Here is a 21,951-nt window from a genome sequence, read left to right on the forward strand (position 1 = left end):
TATTCTCCTGTATTTTAGCTTCAAATTTTTTAATGTTTTCCTATATTTTAGTTTCAGATTTTTTTATGTTTTTCTGTATTTTTGCTTCAGAATTTTGCATAATTTCCTGTATTTTAGCTTCATATTTTTGCATGGTTCCATGCATTTTAGCTTTGGATTTTTGCGTGTTTTTCTACATTTCAGCTTCAAATTTTTTTTAAGTTAGCTTTTCTTAACATAGTATTTAGGAGTATAAAAATGAAATGACCTAATAACATAAAAAATTGGAGGTATTCTGAAACCTTTAATGTCCCTAATTCTTCAACTACCATATAAATGTCAGAGAATGTGGTATTCATATATATATATATACACATATATTTTGTAGTTATTTTCCTAGCAGGCCCCACAAGACCCATGGGGAGCAGGACAAAGCCAAAACTTTCACCAGGTTTCTCTCAGTGCTAATTAAGAGTAGTCTAGGCAGTATTTTCAGTGAGGGTTGCCTAATTGGGTCATTTGTTCCTTAAGAGAAAGGGAATTCGTACCTAAACAGCTTCCCCAGTCCTGCCGCATTTAGGTTTTAAAAAAATAGCTGTGTTCAATTCAAATTAAGGAGAAAAGAAAAAAAAATGTTTTACCCTCACCTGATCTCACAGCTGTGTTTAAAATTACTTAAAGGCTGACTTGAGGAAGTAATAAAGAGAGAAAGGAAAGAGATTTCACAGAAATTTGGGGTCCTCATCACACCCTTCATGGATTTGCCAGACTGGAAAGATAATTTTAGGGTTGTGACATAATCTAAATTAATTTGGTCGCCAGGGAATATCCCAAATTAAATACCCGTCAGCTTGGAAATTTATGGTGGTTTAATTAATATAGAGGGAAGGAATTAAGGAGAAGGGAGAGGGAAAGGGTGCAGGATTTATCACACCTGGCCTGTGCCAGGGGGAGTTCAAAGTCCTCCTCCATGAGGTCTCTGAAGATTATTGACTTTCTAAGAGGATAGTGTTTGGAAGGCAAAGGAGAAAGAATCAGCCTAAACTCTGATAGAGCTCAGTAAAGATGCCTCACCTGAACTAGACTACTCAGCTTCTTCCAGTATGGTATCAAGGAAAACTCAACACTAAACCTGGACAATAGCAGCCACCACCCAAGATGCTGAAATGCTCAGCAGGCTCCACCAGCCACCTCTCTGCCACCAAAGAGGCCAGAGAGAGGAAGTGACGTGAAATATATAGATGGTTTTTATATTACTTTCCTGTATCTTACATGTACCAATGGTAGCTTAAGCTTGACTTAGGACAGTCCAGGGGTCGGTCAGTTGTTTCTGATTTGTCATTTTCTAGCACATGTCTGTCATAGGCCATCCTCCTAAATACTTAATCCTTAAATATGGGTGTAGACATTCCTGTTTTTGTTAGACTAAGTAAGGGGGAGTAATCTAAAGGTCACACTTGGGCATCAAGTTTTTCTTTCTTAATTAGCATAATGGGTGTATTGTATTCTGATATCATTGGAACCAGAATTTTCTGCTGTATCAGGCTTTGGATGATTGACCAGATTCCCTCTGTTGCCTCTTTTCTTAGTCTATACTGGGGAATTCTTGGAGGTATTCTTTCCTTTACTATAGCTTTTTATCTTTTTATTTGAGCATTTCCAAATATCATTCACTGGAGACAAAGATCATTTTCTTTTCCTCTCCCCCCTCCCATAGCTGATACACAATTCCACTGGGTATCACATTTGTTCTTGATTGGAACCCATTTCCATGTTGTTGGTATTTGCATTAGTATTCATTTACAGTCCTCAAACATGTCCCCTCAACCCCTGTAGTCAAGCAGTTGCTTTTCCTCGGTGTTTTTACTCCCACAGTTTGACCTCTTCTTCTGGATTGTGTTTTTCTCCTAGATCCCTGCAGATTGTTCAGGGACATTACACCACCACTAATGGAGAAGTCCATTACATTCTATTGTACCGCAGTGTATCAGTCTCTGTGTACAATGTTTTCCTGGTTCTGCTCCTTTTGCTCTGCATCACTTCCTGGAGGTTGTTCCAGTCTCCATGGAATTCCTCCACTCTATTATTCCTTTTAACACAATAGTATTCCATCACCAACATATACCACAATTTGTTCAGCCATTCCCCAACTGAAGGGCACCCCCTCATTTTCCAGTTTTTGGCCACCACAAAGAGTGCAGCTGTGAATATTCTTGTACAAATCTTTTTCCTTATTATCTCTTTGGGGTATAAACCCAGCAGTGCTATGGCTGGATCAAAGGGCAGACAGTCTTTTATCACCCCTTGGGCATAGTTCCAAATTGCTCTCCAGAATGGTTGGATCAATTCACAACTCCACCAGCAATGAATTAATGTCCCTACTTCGCCACATCCCCTCCAGCATTCACTGCTTTCCTCTGCTGTCATGTTAACCAATCTGCTAGGTGTGAGGTGATACCTCAGAGTTGTTTTGATTTGCATCTCTCTGATTATAAGAGATTTAGAACATTTTTTCATATGCTTATTAATAGTTTTGATTTCTTTGTCTGAAAACTGCCTATTCATGTCCCTTGCCCATTTATCAATTGGAGAATGGCTTGATTTTTTGTACAATTGATTTACCTTTTTGTAAATTTGAGTAATAAAACTTTTGTCATAGGTTTTTATGAAGACTGTTTCCCAATTTGTTGCTTCCCTTCTAATTTTAGTACATTGGTTTTGTTTGTACAAAAACTGTTTAATTTGATGTAGTCAAAATTATTTATTTTACATTTTGTGACTCTTTCTATGTCTTGCTTGGTTTTGAAGTCTTTCCCTTCCCAAAGGTCTGACATGTATACTATTCTGTGTTTGCCTAATTTACTTATAGTTTCCTTCTTTATGTTCAAGTCATTCACCCATTTTGAATTTATCTTGGTGTAGGGTGTGAGGTGTTGATCCAAACCTAATCTCTCCCACACTGTCTTCCTATTTTCCCAGCAGTTTTTATCAAATAGTGGCTTTTTGTCCCAAAAGCTGGGATCTTGGGTTTTATTATATACTGTCTTGCTGAGGTCAATTGCCCCAAGTCTATTCCACTGTTCCTCCTTTCTGTCTCTTAGCCAGTACCAAATTGTTTTGATGACTGCTGCTTTGTAATATAGTTTAAGATCTGGGACTGCAAGGCCCCCTTCCTTTGTATTTTTTTTTTCATTATTTCCATGGATATCCTTGATCCTTTGTTTTTCCTAATGAACTCTGTTATAGATTTTTCTAAATCAGTAAAGAAATTTTTTAGAAGTTCAATGGGTATGGCACTAAATAAATAAATAATTTGGGTAGGATGTTCATTTTTATTATATTGGCTCATCCTACCCATGAACAGTTAATGTTTTTCGAATGGCTCAAGTCTAGTTTTAGTTGTGTGGAGAGTGTTTTGTAGTTGTGTTCATATAGTTCCTGTGTTTGTCTCGGGCGGTAGATTCCTAGGTATTTTATTTTGTCTAAGGTGATTTTTGAATGGGATTTCTCTTTCCAGTTTTTGCTGCTGAGCTGTGTTGGAGATGTATAGAAATGCTGATGACTTATGTGGGTTTATTTTGTATCCTGCAACTTTGCTGAAGTTGTTGATTATTTCGATTAGCTTTTTGGTTGAATCTCTAGGATTCTTTAAATAGACCATCATATCATCCACAAAGATAACTTGGTCTCCTCCTTGCCTATTTTGATGCCTTCAATTCCTTTATCTTCTCTAATTGCTACTGCTAGTGTTTCTAGTACAATGTCAAATAGTAGAGGTGATAATGGGCATCCTTGTTTTGCTCCTGATCTTATTGGGAATGCATCTAGTTTATCCCCATTGCAGATGATATTAGCTGATGGTTTTAGATATATACTGTTTGTTATTTTTAGGAACAACCCTTCTATTCCTATGCTTCCTAGTATTTTTAATAGGAAAGGGTGTTGTATTTTATCAAAGGCTTTTTCTGCATCGATTGAAATAATCATGTGATTTTTGTTGGTTTCCTTGTTGATATGGTCAATTATGTGGATGGTTTTCCTAATATTGAACCAGCCCTGCATCCCTGGTATAAATCTTACTTGATCATGGTGGATGATCCTTCTGATCACTTGCTGGAGTCTTTTTGCTAGTATCCTATTTAAGATTTTTGCATCTATATTCATTAGGGAGATTGGCCTATAGTTTTCTTTCTCTGTTTTTGACCTGCCTGGTTTTGGAATCAGTACCATGTTTGTGTCATAAAAGGAGTTTGGTAGAACTCCCTCTTTGCTTATTATGTCAAATAGTTTGTATAGTATTGGGATTAACTGTTCTCTGAATGTTTGATAGAATTCACTTGTGAATCCATCTGGCCCAGGGGATTTTTTCTTAGGGAGTTCTTTGATGGCCTGTTGGATTTCATTTTCTGATATGGGATTATTTAAGAATTCTATTTCTTCTTCTGTTAGTCTAGGCAGTTTGTATTTTTGTATATATTTGTCCATATCGCCTAGATTGGTGTATTTATTGCCATATAATTGGGCAAAGTAATTTTTAATGATTGCCTTAATTTCCTCCTCGTTGGAGGTGAGGTCCCCCCTTTCATCTTTGATGCTGTTAATTTGCTTTTCTTTTTTTCCTTTTTTAAATTAGATTGACCAATACTTTGTCTATTTTGTTTGTTTTTTCAAAGTACCAGCTTCTAGTATTATTTATTAAATCAATAGTTCTATCACTTTTGATTTTATCAATTTCTCCCTTAATTTTTAGGATCTCTAGTTTGATTTTCTTATGGGGAGTTTTAATTTGTTCTCTTTTAAGTTTTTTATTTGCATTTCCAATTCATTTATCTCTGCCCTCCCTAGTTTGTTAATATATGCACTCATGGATATGAATTTTACTCTAAGTACTGCTTTGGCTGCATCCCAAAAGGTTTGAAAGGATGTCTCACCATTGTCATTTTCCTCTATGAAATTATTAATTGTTTCTATGATTTCTTCTCTAACTAACCAATTTTGGAGTATCATATTATTTAATTTCCAATTAATTTTTGATTTGGCTCTCCATATACCCTTACTGAATCGATATTTTTATTGCCTTGTGATCTGTAAAGGCTGCATTTATTATTTCTGCTTTTCTGCATTTGTATGCCATGTTTCTGTGACCTAGTGTATGGTCAATCTTTGTGAATGTGCCATGTGGTGCTGAGAAGGTGTATTCCTTTTTGTCCCTATTTATTTTTCTCCATATGTCTATTAACACTAATTTTTCTAAGATTTCATTCACTTCTTTTACCTCTTTTTTATTTATTTTTTATTTGATTTATTTAATTTTGATAGTGGTTGGTTCAGATCTCCCACTAATATGGTTTTGCTGTCTATTTCTTCCTTCAATTCTCCTAGTTTCTCCATTAGAAATTTGGGTGATCTACTATTTGGTGCATACATGTTGATTAGTGATATTTCCTCATTATCTAAAGTCCCTTTTAACAAAATATAATTACCTTCCCTATCCCTTTTAATCATGTCTATTTTTGCTTTGGCTTTGTCAGATATTATGATTGCAACTCCTGCCTTCTTTCTATTAGTTGAGGCCCAGAAGGTCTTACTCCATCCTTTAATTCTGACCTTGTGGGTGTCTACACGCCTCATGTGTGTTTCTTGAAGACAACATATGGTAGGGTTTTGGATTCTAATCCATTCTGCTATTCATCTACATTTTATGGGTGACTTCATCCCATTCACATTCAAAGTTATGATTGTCACTTGTGGACTCCCTGGCATTTTGATATCCTCCCCTATTTCTGACCTTTCTTCTTTAGCTATCTCCTTTTGAACCAGTGATTTACTTTAGGTCAGTCCCCCTACACCTCTCCCTTGATATGTTTCCCTTTCTAGCCCCTCCCTTTTTGTTCTCTCCCCCTTCCCCCTCTTCTTCCCTGCCTTTTTGTGTTCCCTCCCCCCCTCACCCCCTTTGGTTTTCCCTTCTCCCTACCCTTGTTGGATAAGATAGAATTGAAGATCCCAATGACCTAGATGCTCTTCCCTCTCAGAGTTGATTTCACTGAGAGTAAGGTATAAGTAAAAACTCTCTTCCTCTCCTTCTTATAGGAATTTTCTTCCCCTCCCCTTCCCATGTGTATCTTTGTGTGAGAAAGATTATTCTATTTAATTTTTTTTCTTCTCTCCCCCCTAATTCTTGGAGTATATCTTAGTACCATCAACGATTCCCCTCTCCCTTTTCCTTTCTATCCCCCTCTTTCTCCATATCGTCTTGATGCCCCAAACATCCTCTATGCATGATTCTTCTCTGATGATGCATACAATTTTTGAGAGTTAAACAATACATTTTCCCCACATATTAATATATATATATAAATTGATATAAATGTAGTTCTTGTAGAAGAGAGTTTGAATAAAAGAAAAAGATGACATTTTTCTCCTTTTCCCTTTCCTTTATGTTTACCTTTTCAGGTATTCCATGCTCTTTGGTTTTCGATATCGAACTTTCCACAGAGCTCTGGTCTTTTCATTGCAAAAATTTGGAAATCTTTTATTTTGTTGAATGCTCAAACTTTTCCCTGGAAGTATATACTCAGTTTTGATGGATAGTTGATTCTTGGTTGAAGACCCAGCTCTCTTGCCTTTCTGAAAATCATGTTCCATGCTGTATGGTCATTCAGAGTGGAAATTGCAAGGTCTTGTGTGACCCTGATTGGTGTAAGAGTTAAAAGGGTTTTAGGATTTAAACTGTAAGAGTTAAAATAGTTGAGGCAGTAAGCTGTAGTGATTAAAATAGTAGAAGACTTAAATTGTAGTAGATATAAGAGTGGATGAGTAAGTTGTGACTGCAGAAAATATGTTTTCACTACAGTGTTTTGTTTTTAAATCAAATATAAGGTGGTCACCAGGAAAATATTCCCAATTATGAAATATACCCAAGTCAACTGGGTTTTATAGAGATTTTAATTAATTAATACAATGAAGAATTAAAGAAAGAGAGAAAAAGAGGGAATAATGAGAAAGGGATAAGCCGGCCCTGGCCAGTCCTGGCCAACCCAGGCCTAAGCCCTAAGAGAAAAGATCAGTCAGTCCTTAATCACTCACCACAAGATCTGTCCAAGCAAGGATTCTAGTGACACCAGGCCAGCATCATCTCAGCTGCCTCCACCAACTCAATCCTCAATCTGAATGCCTCTCTGAATGAATCTGAGCTCCTATTTAAAGGGCATTTTCTCCTATGTCACCTCCCCTAAGTCCTTATATCTACCAATCATAGTAGACATTTTTCAAAAGACAGACCATTCTTAGTCCACACCTAAGAAGCTGTAAATTTTTGAGTAATTCACATCAGGAAAGCTCTGAGTAAGTTTCTCGCCTCTTTGTTCCTTGTAAATTCACAAGTTGCTTGACCTTTATAGGTACTTATCACCCTTTTGTATTAGTCCTAAAATAGGCATGGCCTAAGAACTTTTTGTCCCACTATAAGTATGGGTTTAAGTACTTTTCATTGTTCAGAAAGGAGTTTACAACTTTATCTTCCCCTAAGGCATACTTAAGTATGGTGAAGTAGAGTTCTCACATTCCTGATCTAAGTTACTTTCACTGCCGAAATGGGGAATGGTCCCAATGGGAAATTTTTAAGGTTCACAATCCTAACCTTATGAAGTAGGGTCTGAGAATTTTTAAGGTTCACATTGGCATTCCTTTATATCTAAATTGTCTTTTTCTGGCTTCTTGTAAGATTTTTTCTTTTGCTTGAAAGCTTTGGAATTTGGCAATTACATTCCTGAGAGTTGTCTTTTGGGGATTTAGTGTAGAAGGTGTTCTGTGAACTCTTTCAATGCCTGTATTGCCCCCTTGTTCTAGAATCTCTGGGCAGTTTTCTTGGATGATATCTTGTATTATAATGTCTAGATTATTATTTATTTCTGGTTTTTCTGGAAGGCCAATTATTCTCAGATTGTCTCTCCTTCCTCTATTTTCCAAGTCTATCACCTTGTCAGTGAGAAATTTTATGTTCTCTTCTAATTTCTTGGTCTTTTGGCTTTGCTTTATTAATTCTTGCTCTTTTGCAAGATCATTGTCTTCCAGTTGCCTGATTCTGATCTTTAAAGCCTGGTTTTCCTTTTCAGTTTAGTCACACTGTTTCTGTAGTTGCGTTTTTTCGATTTTCAGATTGTTGATTTCCTTTTGCATTATTTCTCACTTTTCCTGCCAGAAGGCTTCCATCTTTTTTATTATTTCCGATTGAAATTCTTCAAGAGTTTGTGGAGAGTTTCCATTTCCTTCGGAGGGTATCGGAGTATTTGCTTGTGTTTCCTATTCTATCTTCTCTGTATTTTGTAATTTTGCTCCACAAAATGTGTCCAAAGCCACCCCCTTCTTCTTGCTTTTCTTGGTGTTTGGAGATTTTTGTACTTCTGTACTTGTAGTGAACCATTCATGACTTCATGGAATAGAGTTCCTCTTCCCAGGTGTTTGTGACATACCATTCCTCCTGAGTATGCCAAAACATAGAAATCTCAGTTCAAGGCTGCATGAACAGTTCCAAGATCTCCTGGAAATGGGTTAACTCCCCTGTTCACATTCTGGGGAGGATTGGGAAGAATAGATTGTGTCTCTCGAGAAGAGCTTTAAATCTGGTGTTCTGCTTACAATAAATGTTCATTATCCCTCTTTTAAAATGTTCGTCTTTTTTTTTTTTTGCGACTTCTCCAACAACTCTAAGCTGTCCCCCAACAGTCCTAAACTGTCCCCTATTTGACTCCGTAGATGTCCCCGGCAAGTGGTGCCCGGTACAGGGACCCCCTTTCCCCCTGGTTCTTTTATTGGAACCCTCCCTTCGGTTCTCTTTGGAGAACCCCTGGCTTGTCCAGTTCTTTCGAGAACCCCCGACGCTGTGTGCTGGTCATGCAGAGTCTCGACGCTACGGAGATCACCTCGGTGGTGAGTATACGAGATACTCTAAGGGTGAGAGGGAAAATATATTTCTTCTTTAGTATGGATCCTAAAACACTGATTTTTTCCTTTCAAAGCATGCTTGTCACAATGTTGTGTGTTTTTGTTTATCGTTGTCTTTGTCACAGTCTCGTCTCTATGTAATCTTAAATTGGACACTCAAAAAAAAATGGGATAGTTGCAAGATTGAACTCGTCTGTCAAAAATCCTCAGCAGAGGACAAAAGCAAATACCTGTTCAATGATTTTTTTTTTCTCTTTCTTCCTTTGGATGGGCCCCCGAAGGAGCGAAAAAGAGAAAAATTCAGAGCAGAAAAGGGAAATTTTTACTCCACAATTAGAGACTACTTTTCACTTAAAATTAATGGTTTGATGTATGCAATTTGGGAGGATTGTTAATGATTTTGATATCATCTAAATTTAATTTCATGTAACTATTTGTCAATTAAATGTAAAATGTTAACCAGATTTTATTAAGCACAACAAAACTCATAGTTAGAAGTTTGTTTTCTTAGATCTTGAAATGCATAATTGTTTCAGTGAACTTGAGAATTGTCTAAATGTGGCTGATAGCCAGACTGACACAGAGAGGGAATGTTTTATTCTATAAGGACAAAAATTGCACTGGCTACTTTATAGATGTAAAAGTCATCCAGAAAAAGTTGCTATGTTGTTGAGAAGAAATTATTCTAGAAATTAAATTTAGGATTTTTTCAAATCAGACTTATTTTCATGCATGTGCTGTCAGGAATAGTAACAAGAAATCATGACACACAAGAAGTTTTTAAAGTGATTAATCTGTTCATGGAATTCAATAATACTAGTACTAAGAATTTGGTATTTTGCAAGAGAGAATTTCTAAATGATGTTGTCTTTGACAAAGGTTATATGAATTGCTTTTAAAATGTGTACAATGTATAGGAAGGAATGTAAGGGTATATGATATGCAAACTGCAGCCTTGAAATCAAGAAGAGTGATAATACCTTTCCTCTACTTACAATAATGTAAAGAGGAGAAGCCAGAAGAAATAAGAGTAATGGATAGAGATACTAGTTTATACTATGAATTCTAGTGTTAAATAGATACAACAAATTATAAATTGGAATTTAATCAGGTATGTAGCAATATTTTGAGCTAAAAGAAAATTAAACATTAGGTTCTATTCTACTTTAGACAGAAGTTTGAGAGGAGTACAGGTAAATGCTTTGTACTTCAGTTTGGTTAAACACTGAAACATTGCTAAAGGACTTAATCAAAGTTATTTGGGAGTTGTGGAGTTCAAACTAAAATCCACTGAGAGTAAATTATTTGAAAGAGGTTTGATACATTGAAAATTTTAAATTGTAGTAAGCTCACTTATTAAAGAAGGATGGGATAAGTTTGCTAAGAAATAAAATCTAAATCAAGCCAAGCACCCTTAGGATAAAGTGCTCAGAAGCTATTAACCCCTTCCTTGCACACAGGAAGGAGAAAGAAGTGCTTATAATTGTTCCACACTGATACTTAGGAACTGAAATAGGGACCTCAAAGAGTTAACAACCACTGGGTGATAGAACTTAAAATGAGTATATTTTAATTGTAGATTCAGAGGTTTTAAGATGCTCAAACAAACTTTGCCAGCCCTGTCTGACCAAGTAGCTTGTTTGAAGCTGTGGAATTTTAATGCAAACATTCCATGTCCAGAATGATAAGAATATTCAGACAACAATATGTAACTTCAGCCCTTCATTTTGTAAGACTACATTTTCCTGCTTGTACATCATCCATTATGTGGATGATATTCTTATTGTGGCTGAAGATGAATCCCAAATAAGAAAGTGCTATAGTCAATTGGAAATTACCTTGCAAAAATACCATTTAGATATTGCTCAAGAAAAGATTCAAAAAACAATCCTGTACTCTATCTAGGGGCTCACTTATATGCAACATTTGTTAGGCCTTAAAAATACAATTAAGAAAGGACTGCCTTAACACCTTAAATGATAATCACAAATTGTTAGGTGATATCAGTTGGGTTAGGCAATATTCATTTCTTACTACAACTGAATTATAACCTTTATTCAAAATACTGGAAGGGAGTTCTAATTTGAATACTCCAAGAACTTTGAGACCTGAGACCTCTCTTGCTTTAGAGATAGTAGAAGACAAATTGAATCAGGCTCTACTCAACCATTATCAGCCTCAATTGGCCCTGGAAGTGACTATTTTTGCAACTTCAATGTTGCCAACAGCTGCCATAACGCAGAAACAAAGAGTCATTGAATGGTTACATCTAAAAACCAAATCGGGAAAGGCTTTACAAAGCTATAATTATCTCATGGCTCAATTAATATGGAAAGGCATAGAACATGTGGTTTCAGGTTTAGTTCGGTATCCTCATGAAATCCGGGTACCCATTGCTAAAGATATAATACAGAAATATTTACAAAGTCATGATGAATGGTCTTTACTATTAGTGTACCCCATTGCTATTACCACCTACACTCCACAAGGCTTATTTTCGTTTTTGTCACAACATTCTATTGTTTTTCTTCATATTCTAAGAGATGGTCAGGTATCAGGACCTAATGTTTATGTTGATGCAAATGCTAATTACAAGGCAAGGAGTATACAAGGCAGGTAGTTCACCTGACATTTTTACCACTCCTTTTTCTTCTACCCAACAAAATGAATTAACAGCTGTTTTACTAGCTTTTTGGTTATTTCAGGAACCTTTCAACCTTCTAATGTACTCTAAATATGTTTTTCAGTCTTTGCAGGGTATAGAACAAGCTGTCATCAGATCTACTCAAAGCAATGTACAAATGTTATTCTATAAATTACAAACTGTCATATGACAAAGGACACATATGTCATGCATGTAAGCAGTCATACCACTCTGCCTGGACCTTTTTTAAAGGAAATTATATCATAGATCAAGCTTTGATTGCTCAATATTATCTAATATGCATTTAGCTGAGGAATCATATCATAGATTTCACCAAAATAGTACTGCTTTATGCAAAATGTCCCAACTCACAAAGGATCAAGCCAGAAGTATTATTAAAAAGTGTCCAATTGTGTTCCTCAATGCATATTGGTGTGAATCCCAGAGGCTTAAATAGTACAGATATATGGCAAATGGATGTGACCCACGAATCGTCCTTTGAATGACTTAAATATATCCATGTCACTGTGGATACTTATTCAGGATTTTTATGGGCTTCCTGCTTGACGGGAGAAAGAACTTCTCATGCTATTAATCACTGCTTAATGACTTTTCAGATGGTTGGTCCCCCCCAGAACATTTAAAACAGATAATGGACCTGCTTATACTTCCAAACAATTTTTTCTTTTTTGTCAAACTTGGGGTATTCAACACCTCATAGGTATCCCATACAATCCACAAGGACAAGCTATTGTGGAATGCAGTAATCAAATACTAAAAACATTTCTTTTAAAACAAAAGGGGAGAGAAAGTATCCCACATCGATGATTGGCAATAGCTGTATATACTATAAATAATTTGATCTTTACTTCCAATAACATATCCAGAGCTGAAAATTTTTTTCTCTGCATTTTCTTATGAACAAAATTCAAGTACCACCACTCCTGGGCTCCCTGCCCCAAAACAAAAATTTGTCATGTGGAAAGATGATAATCAATCTTGGCAAGGACCCCACCCAGTGGTCCTGCCAGGCCGAGGTTTTGTTTATGTCTCCACAGGTAAAGACAGAGTATGGCTCCCTCCCCGCCGAGTTCGAGAAATTGACCACAAAGAGAAGGACAAGAAGAGGACACAGGAAGCCTCTCAAGGAGACTCGACAACAAGATACTAACTCTTCTACTTCTATTCCAGAATTTAAGTACAGCTACTGGAATAAAGAGATGGGTTTTTTGGGAACAACCACCTTGGGTAGAGTATGTCGGCATGGGACATGCTTTACCAGAAGTCATCTTATATGCAAAAACTAACTCTGATATTCCTGACATTTACCATTTTGAGAGACAAGCTAAAGACAGAAATCAGGCCAACAATTTGTTTGTGCCTTTCAATTGGACTGGACTAGTTGAGGCACCCCCAATGGGCCTCTCACAAGACCATCCTGCATGCCTGCCCCTCAGATCTCTGCAGGCACATTATTATGGTCATCCTGACCTGTCAGGGTGGATGGACAACTTACATGTTCTTGATTGTGTGAAGATTGGATTTAGCTATCTCCTGATTGTTACAATGAAGGTACTTAGCTCTTCCTTTATAGTGAAGCTACAATTGTAAGCTACAATCTATTTTTAGATTTTAACCACAAAAAGGTGTTAAGTAACTACAAAAGGTGAACTTAACAAAAGAGGTGTTAAGTAACTCAAAAAGATATAATCTAACCAGAGAAGGTGAGAACTAAAGAATGGACAGTACTGGAGAAAAGTATCTGCTGTGATTGGTAGATGTGAAAATTTGGGGGAAGTGACACAAGAGGTCTTTAAATAGAGGAAACAAAGACTCAAGAGAAAGAGTTGGGCTTGAAATGAAGGATCAGTAACTTGGAGCTGAAGGGAAGATGGAAATCCGTTCAGAGATTTGGGCACTGACTCAGAGGAGCAACCAGAAGGCAGACACCCAGACGTCTTTAAGACTGTCTCCTCTTGGTGAGTAAAATGCTGACTTAGTGACCCCACCTTTCTGGAGGCATGAAGCCTCCAGGAAAGGCCCAACTCCTTGAGGCTTTCTTCCCCTGGCTGGGGCTTAAAGATTCTAACTGGTATCAGAAGAAGTCAGAGTTTTCTCTCTCTCTCTCTCTCTCTCTCTCTCTCTCTCTCTCTCTCTCTCTCTCTCTCTCTCTCTCTCTCTCTCTCTCTCTCTCTCTTTCCTTAATATCTTCCTTCTATTATAGATATTGTAAATAAACTACCATAAATTCCATTTACTTTAGAAATTCATTTTGAGATTTAGAAATTAAATCCCTGGTGACCACCTAATAAAACCACCTGTATAAATATTCAGAGTCCCAACCACAATTTAATTTTAACAATTGGAAAAACTTATCATCCATAAATTTGGCAGCTTCCTTATTCCTAAAATTGTCCTGGCAATACACAGATGGCAGAAAGTAACATGACCCCTGACTTGGTCACCTCTCTCATGTGTCCCCAGTCCTTATTTGATTCTTATTGGGAATTTTTCTGTTACAACTTATTTCTCAAAAAATAATGTAAAAATGTGTAACTATTCCTGTATCAACTGTAAGATTTCCAATTGTATTTCCCCTTACATTATTTCTATGACTGATCAGATTGTTCTCCTGAAACAAACCCCATTTGTCATACTTCCTGCACATAATTCAAACCCTTGGTACTGTTATTATGGGATGTATAAGGGGAAGAGACAAGAGGTAAACATTTAAAAATTTTATTTTATTAATGGGAATGGGATAGGAATAAGGATAAAAAAGGAGAAGGGAAATTTCTTAACCTTATCCCCCAAATGAATTCCCCTTAATACTATTCTGTTGGCTAACTTATCTAAGCTAAATAAGTTAAGTTCCCCCAAAACATAACCTCACAAACAGAGTCTAGATATGGGTCAAGATCCCAGAGGTAAAGTCCGAATCCTTTCCCAATAGAGATTAATGGTCTTTTCTGGATCTTCTTGTACAGGCCAGCAGCCTGTACAAGCAGTCTCTCTCCTCAAACTGGTATCTCATAGAGGGCCAGATATCTTGTAGATAGATGGAAATTTCAGCTATCTCCAAAATCTTCAGCCAGAAAACTGTTTTCAATTGGGACCACCACCCCCCTTGGAATCTTGACCCAGGTTCTCATGTGGTTCTGTGTCCCATGTCCCTGTCAATCAAATGCAGTCTTGTCTCTGCTTACTGCAATACTCCGATCCAAATATTTATAGTCTTCAGTTGATTATGAATCATTTGAAATGAGTCAGGACATTCATTGACTGGATCATAATGGGAACTATTTCTCTAGTAACACTCATTGCTACCTCAGTCATCTCTTTGATGGCAGTCACCAATACCATTCATACCACCTCTTATGTTAACAAAATGTCTGAAAATATATCTCAGGCTTTAGACATTTAAGAAATCATAGATGCTAAACTACAAGCTTAATTAGATGCATTACAACATGGAGTTTTTGTCTAGGTGAACAAGAAGAAGGAATGAAAATGAAAAACTGCTTACAATGTCATGGCATGTATAAATCCATTTGTGTTGCCCCAGTTTCTTATAACTCTTCTCAATACAAATGGGAAAGCATTGTTCCATATTTGCAACATGTATGGCATCATAAGAATATTAGCCTTGATCTACAGACCCTTCACCAAGAAATTTTGGCTATTATCCATCTCATTTCCCTCATATTCCAACAGAAGACATTGCAGCACAGATTATTCACACTTTAAAGAATTTAGCATTGCATCCTTCTGTAATTTTCTCCCTGATAGAAATTGGATTATGCCGTGGTCAGGGTCCAGCCTTACTCGCGACTCAGGGTTTCCTGACTGGTGGCAAAGGATCAGTCAAAATAAACAACAAATGGAAGACAGCTTAATCATTACGGCCATGAGATTGCTTTGCATCTTGACAGCTGCTCTGCCGTTCCCAGGCTTGATTTTTATTTTTATACCCATTTTCTTGGCATGCAGATTACATTACCTAACACACATGTTCAGAGAGAGATAATTGCAAGTGATACATTAACTTTTAACAAATCACTTGATTAACATTCTATATTTTGTATTGTGATTACAGACAGCATACAAGATAAATGATTTTGTCACAGGTGGCTTGCTAGGGAGTTTCTGAGTTACTGATTTGTGTAATTAAGTCACTGAGGCATATTGAAGCTTAGTGTACCTGTACATATTGTATGGGCCTCTATGATTGATTTGTATGCTGGCTTCATGAGAATAGGCTTCTGTGAGTGGGCTTGGCCTGTAGCTGTGGTTTTTCTGGGAATTATGTACCTAAGTAAAAGTTAACCTGTAGCAGTCCACCCCTAGCTATGGGCAAGGGGAACAGTTGGTATGTACAGCTTGCCTTAGAAGAGAGCATGCTCAGTCTTGAGCATGCTCAGTATTGCACATAGCTGGGAAAGCCTCTGACCCTTGACCCCAGCTTCCCCCAGGTTAGGCGGGAACACAGGTTTCTTTGTGCTCACCTGGTTAAGAGAAACCACACCTATACCTTGTCATTAACCAATGAGAATCATCCCTATGTACTGTGTATATTTGCATATCAAAGGTTATATTTAGCCCAGCAAGCTCCGCCTCTCTCTCTCTCTCTCTCTCTCTCTCTCTCTCTCTCTCTCTCTCTCTCTCTCTCTCTCTCTCTCTCTCTTTCAGGCTAGCTGATGGCTGTCCTGGCAGGGCCAAGCTCCATCTTTAAACCTTCTCTATCTCTTTCATCTCTCTGACCTGTGTGGTATTAAATGTGGATCTCTGGACTGGTAAAAGCCTTTGGAAGGGTCCTTTGATCAGAGCTTAGCTGTGGCTCATGGAAAATTAATAAAGACTCATTCCTGCCACCTCATATCTCTAATTTGACTTCGTCATCCCCCTTGTGGTATCTAAAACTTCTATCCTGTCTCTATCTTCCTACCTTAAAGCTTTTCTCCCGTCTGAGGAAGCTTTATAACCCATGATAGTCTTTTGGGGATAGGGTCTAAGGGTCTGACCTTTAGTTGATGTTTTGGGGAATTAGGGTACAGGTGTTTTGCTTTTGCATTATTTCTTTTGAGACTAGAGGGAATAATAATCATGTCAATTCATAGGTAAGGGGCATTGATGAAAGAGGTCATGCAAAGGGGATAGAGTGGGGTCTCCTCAGCTACCATGCATGACTCTGTCAAGGAGTCATGGTCTGATGGCCCCCAACAGGATTACTCATTTTTATTCTTTTTCCTATGTTTTTGGTCAGCTTCAAGTGGCATTTGACAGATTTGGTAGATTTAAAAACAAAGGGAGAAAATGAGCCCTGAGGGCCTGATAAAGGCCTCATAAGAGAAAAAAACAAATTAATAAATTAATATTGAATAATTAAAGAACAATTATAGTTTAGAAGTTAATATTTGATTGGCAAATGGATATAAAGAATTGGTTATTTACATGTCAGAAACTGGAACTGTCTATGAAACAAAATTGGCCTATAAGCTGTGATCAGTAATATAAGCAAAAAGGCTTTTCTTAATAAACTATTGCAGGCCCAAATCAAGGCTATGCAAAAAGCTCAGAAGAAAAGACCTTGTTGGGGAGGCAATCTTAGTAAATCTAGGATGGGACCCCCTGATTTTAGGCTATGAACCCTGAGCAAGAGCTATGAATAATCTCAGCTTCTAAGATGAGACTGTGGAGAAATGAAAAACCTCCTTTTCTTCATCTGCCTATGACAAATCATTATGGTTAGCACAAACAGCATACTCTGAGACAAGCCCTAATAAAAAATGAAACTTCAAAGTTCCATTTCCAATCAAACAAGTTAAGCATCTAGTTTTTTAGCTTTACACAATTCACACAAATTATATACTTGCTTACCTTGTCTTCATTTTAAAAATGTAAAAAGGGGGGAATTGATAGGGTTTCCTAGTAAAAGATCCATAATACATCAAAAATACCTGAATGACCTAGGTCTGGGTCTAGGACATATTTCTGTACTATATCCCTGGAAATTCTAGCAGAAAAAAACATCATCTTGTGTATATTTCATGTATCTTATGGACACCTCTAAATCCTCCAATCACAGTGCAGAGTGTACCCAATAGATTAATAGCATGACAGGATGCATTGTTCTCCTCAAGACTCTGTTACTCATTGCATGCTTGGGTAGCATCCCATATGCCTATAAATATCATCACTCCCCTCAATAAAATTGCCATTGATTGCCACCAGTATCTTTGGTCCTTTGGATTTATCCATCTTTCTTATGATCCTTGCTATCTCCTTATCCCAATGAGGTCTTCACAGAACCCTTGTAGGACCCCCAGAGACTGGCAGGGCATTGCTGATCGAATGCTGTTGCTATCATTAGTCTGTGCTCAATGTTGACATAGAGGGCCCCTAAAGTCTCTTTCTGACCAGTGTATAAATGGAAATTTTGTGCCTTTGAACTATATCTCTCAGCATCCCTTTCCTCTTTCACCCCCACCTTGGGTGCTTGCATATTATATATAGTTGTGGGTAACTCCACCTCTTGCTCTCTTCTCTCACAACTGGGGCTTAGCTCCCTTTTGACTCTAGCTTTTTATTTTAGTTATTATTGACAAATCTTATTAAATATGATACTTGAAGTTATTGTATATTAATTTTTAAGCTTACATTTATGGTGACCACTTTGGGACAGAATTCTCAAAAACAAAATTTTTAAAGCCCAAAAAAATGAAGAGTAGATAAATTTTGCAAGCCGTGTTTTCTCCCTCTACAGCGCTGCCACTGTTGCTGCTACTGCTCTTAGCACCTTTGTTGCCTCTGCCACTCTAGCCCCAGTCTCCCTATTGCTGAGATGTGCTGGGAAGTCTGAGAGCTGTTTGGAGTTTGAAAGTGCCTTCTTGGTCCTGTGCAGAGGGTAATGTATAAACCCTTACACCATGACCCCTTCCTCCCCATTCCCCATGTGGGTTCCTAGACTGTCCTAGCCATTTTTCAGCAGGGGAACACAGTGTAGAACAGGAAAAAAACCACGCTATTCAGTTCCACCCACCCCCCACTTCTAGTTTCTAAGCTGAATTCTAAAGCTGACTCTGGGCTCCTGATTAAGATGACTACTACTGAAGGTTTTTTCACAGGGAGGGCAGATAACCCAAATGAATAGATTTGAAGATGAAGGTTTTATGATTTTGTCTCTAATTTTTTCCCTTTTTTCTCCTGACCCAAAACACCAAGAGAAGCCAGTCTCTCATATGCAAATACCCTATTGTTTCTCCCTGGCAGTTTTGCGCCTAGGGGGGAGAGGACTGGAAAATAGCATTAAAAAGTCTTTTAGCAAACACCTGAAAGAATTTTTACCTTCCACTCAGGGTCATTCTGTTTTCCCTGTAAATAAAATCCATTCAACCTTTTTTTTTTTTTGAGGAATGATGCTATCACATAGCATGCTTGAAACTCCGAAAGAACAGTTTGAGTTGGTAGAACTAACAAATGTAGATTGGATCTGCTTAATTCTTTTAGTGGCCGTTTTTATTTTCATTGGATATTTCCCATTTTATTTACTTCTCCTCAAGAGTATTCAGCAGCAAGCTAGGCTTCTTGAATTACAGACCAAACTGGAATATTTTGACCAAGTTTTGAAAATCTTAAATACTCTCAATATACAGAATGTGAGAAACTCCAGAGTCCAAAGAATGCATATGGATGATAATGCTTGGGAAGGGACAGAACCTAAAAGAGATCTTGGAGTTTATTGATGTTAATCTTTTGAGTTTTGTTTCTTCTCCATAATAGTGAAGAAGTCTATTAGAATTGGAGAAAAGGACTTTTAATTTCAATACTTCTATCCTTTCATACCTATTGTATTTTGTGGATTGTTTGCTTTAAGGCTTAATTTTTTAAAGTTCATATATTAATCTAATAAATATCTTTACACTGAATCATTTTAAGCTACTGTATTTTGCCTATTAGATATATTCTGTTATATGATCTTTATTTGTTCCTTTCCCTATGACTGTACTGAAGAACATATCCTTGTAAAAGGCCATAAACACCTTGTACAAACCCTCTTTTGTGGAAAAAATAGGTCCTTAGGGATAATGAGATTGTCACTAGATCCATCAAGGTCACATGTTGCCTATATGGCCTTTTTGTTCCATTTTGCCTTTGTTTTGTTGTCACATAGATGATGGATGGACTCCATCAATGCTGGTTACAATTGTATACAAACTTTTGAGAATTTGATGAGCTAATATCTCAATTGATTTAAGAGGTCTTCAGAAATGATTTTTAGATATCTAGTAGCTTCTGTATGTCATATATATATATATATATATAAGAATGTTGAATTAAAGGCAGAGAACAAAATACAAGTTCCTGCCACAAAAATTTTATAAAAAAGCATAAAGCCAAGTAGCTTTGAAATGGATTTTTTAATATTTTAACTCTCTAGTTTAATCTACTTCCACCAAAACAATCTACATTCTTAATGATGTTTTAGACTCAAAAGGTTTTTTATCAACAATACAAAGGTTTGTGTTTTTTCTAGGCTCCACTGCCAAATTTTGGAATGATGGCAGTAATAGACTTTTTAAAAAATATCTTTGCCAAGGTTGAAAGATTTGCTACATCTATAGAACTTGTGACAAGTATCCATCTGTTTATAGAATTTTTAAATATCACACAGCAAGTGGCTATATAGACACTTGTATGAATCCTATATGATAGTACTTTTGTTTGCTATTGTCATTAACTAGACTATTGTCAATTTTGGGAATTTTGGTACTTTCTTTGAATGTGCATTACCTACTGTACTACTGTTTTATAAAACTGTTACTTTGTGAAAATCATTTGCACTCACACAGTGATTCATGGCCAACTTAAAAAGTAAATGGATCTCATTTTGGGATGAGAAACCTTTGTAGTCTACCTTTCCTTGGCTGACACAATGTGTCACTGATTGTAAGCTATATATTTTTACTTTTTAAATTATTTTTCTTTTTGGAATGTGCAATAGAGTATTTGAGTTTTATTTTTTTCTCTCCTTTTTTTAACTCAGCACATGTTACCAACATTATTAAGGGTTTTTTTTTTAATTTTGCACAAGGGTAAGTTTAAAAATGTTCATTAACCCTAATGTCAATGCATACTCAAAAAGCTTTAGACTATAGAAATAATGCCATTGATTGTTTAAAACAAATATGGGACTTTGCTTAATGGTTCTGTCTGATTCCAGGAGAAGGGAATACAAAAAGAGCCACTGCACAGTGCCAAAGAAGCACAAAGCTAATCTGCATAGAGTCTACTGAGTACAAGGTCAAAGAGACCAACCAATCCTAGTGGGATTGATAAAATTTTGAGCCAAGACCAGAGGACTTGAACTTATTTGGGGTTTGAGGTTGCAGCTCTTTTGACATATGTCAGAGGCAGATCTTCCCTGAGCCACATTCGACCAAACACCTCACTTTGCCTGCCATCCTGGCTCTAGCATCCCTGAGAGAAAAGGTAAAATCAAACCACAGAATACTATTTCCCAATTTTCTGCTGAAATCTAGTCCTTTTCTGCCTTTCATAGTGTGGCAAACTTTCTGTAGTCCTGGCTACTGACTGAGAAAGTACATAATTGATATTACAGGTTTATGTGACATAAATCACTTTAATTGGGCCCTGATTCAAGGATATATTATAGGTTTATTTTTCCTTTACTTGGAATTTTTACAATAAGACTTTGATATTCTATATTTCATCCACAAGTAATTTTTCTCTTTTATTTGGATTTTTTTATTTTTTTTATTTCTTTTGCCAATTGATTCACATAACTCAGCCACGTATCCCTGAGTGATCCCTGTGTTTATCAATATCCTCCTGGGGGGGTGAGGGGAATACATTATTATCATATAATGCAAAGTTTAAATTCCTTTGAAAATAATTTTAGGATAAGAAACTTGCTACCTCCCCAAATCCAGAAAGTGAACTGTTTGGAGAAAGAAGGTGCTGTGAAGATGCCTGCAGAAAACCTCACACTGTACCAAAAGTACCAGAGTGAACCTTGGGATGTGACAACATGAACTTTGGGGGGTTGAATGCATTTATTTTGAATGTATACTTTTATGCCAAAAGGGACTGCCCCAATTGGTTTTTTGTCACTGCATTGTAAGAGAGGAACTGGACTTAATCTGCCAGCAAAACAGAGAGAAGCAGATCTGGCAAACTAGAGAGTTCTGTAGGAACGGGGGAAGGGCAGTAAGGAGAGAGAACTCTGGGAAAAGGGGAGGAAGTGAACTGAACTGGACAGTTAAAAAGATTCTTCTCCTCTCTGAGAAGCTAAGAACACTTATCTCCTCCTGTGAAAGCTTGCCCCAATACTCCAAGAAGGCAAACAAGTGAATGGGACTGGAAGC

This window comes from Monodelphis domestica, chromosome 1, assembly GCF_027887165.1.
Source record: "Monodelphis domestica isolate mMonDom1 chromosome 1, mMonDom1.pri, whole genome shotgun sequence".
Lineage (NCBI taxonomy): Eukaryota > Metazoa > Chordata > Mammalia > Didelphimorphia > Didelphidae > Monodelphis > Monodelphis domestica.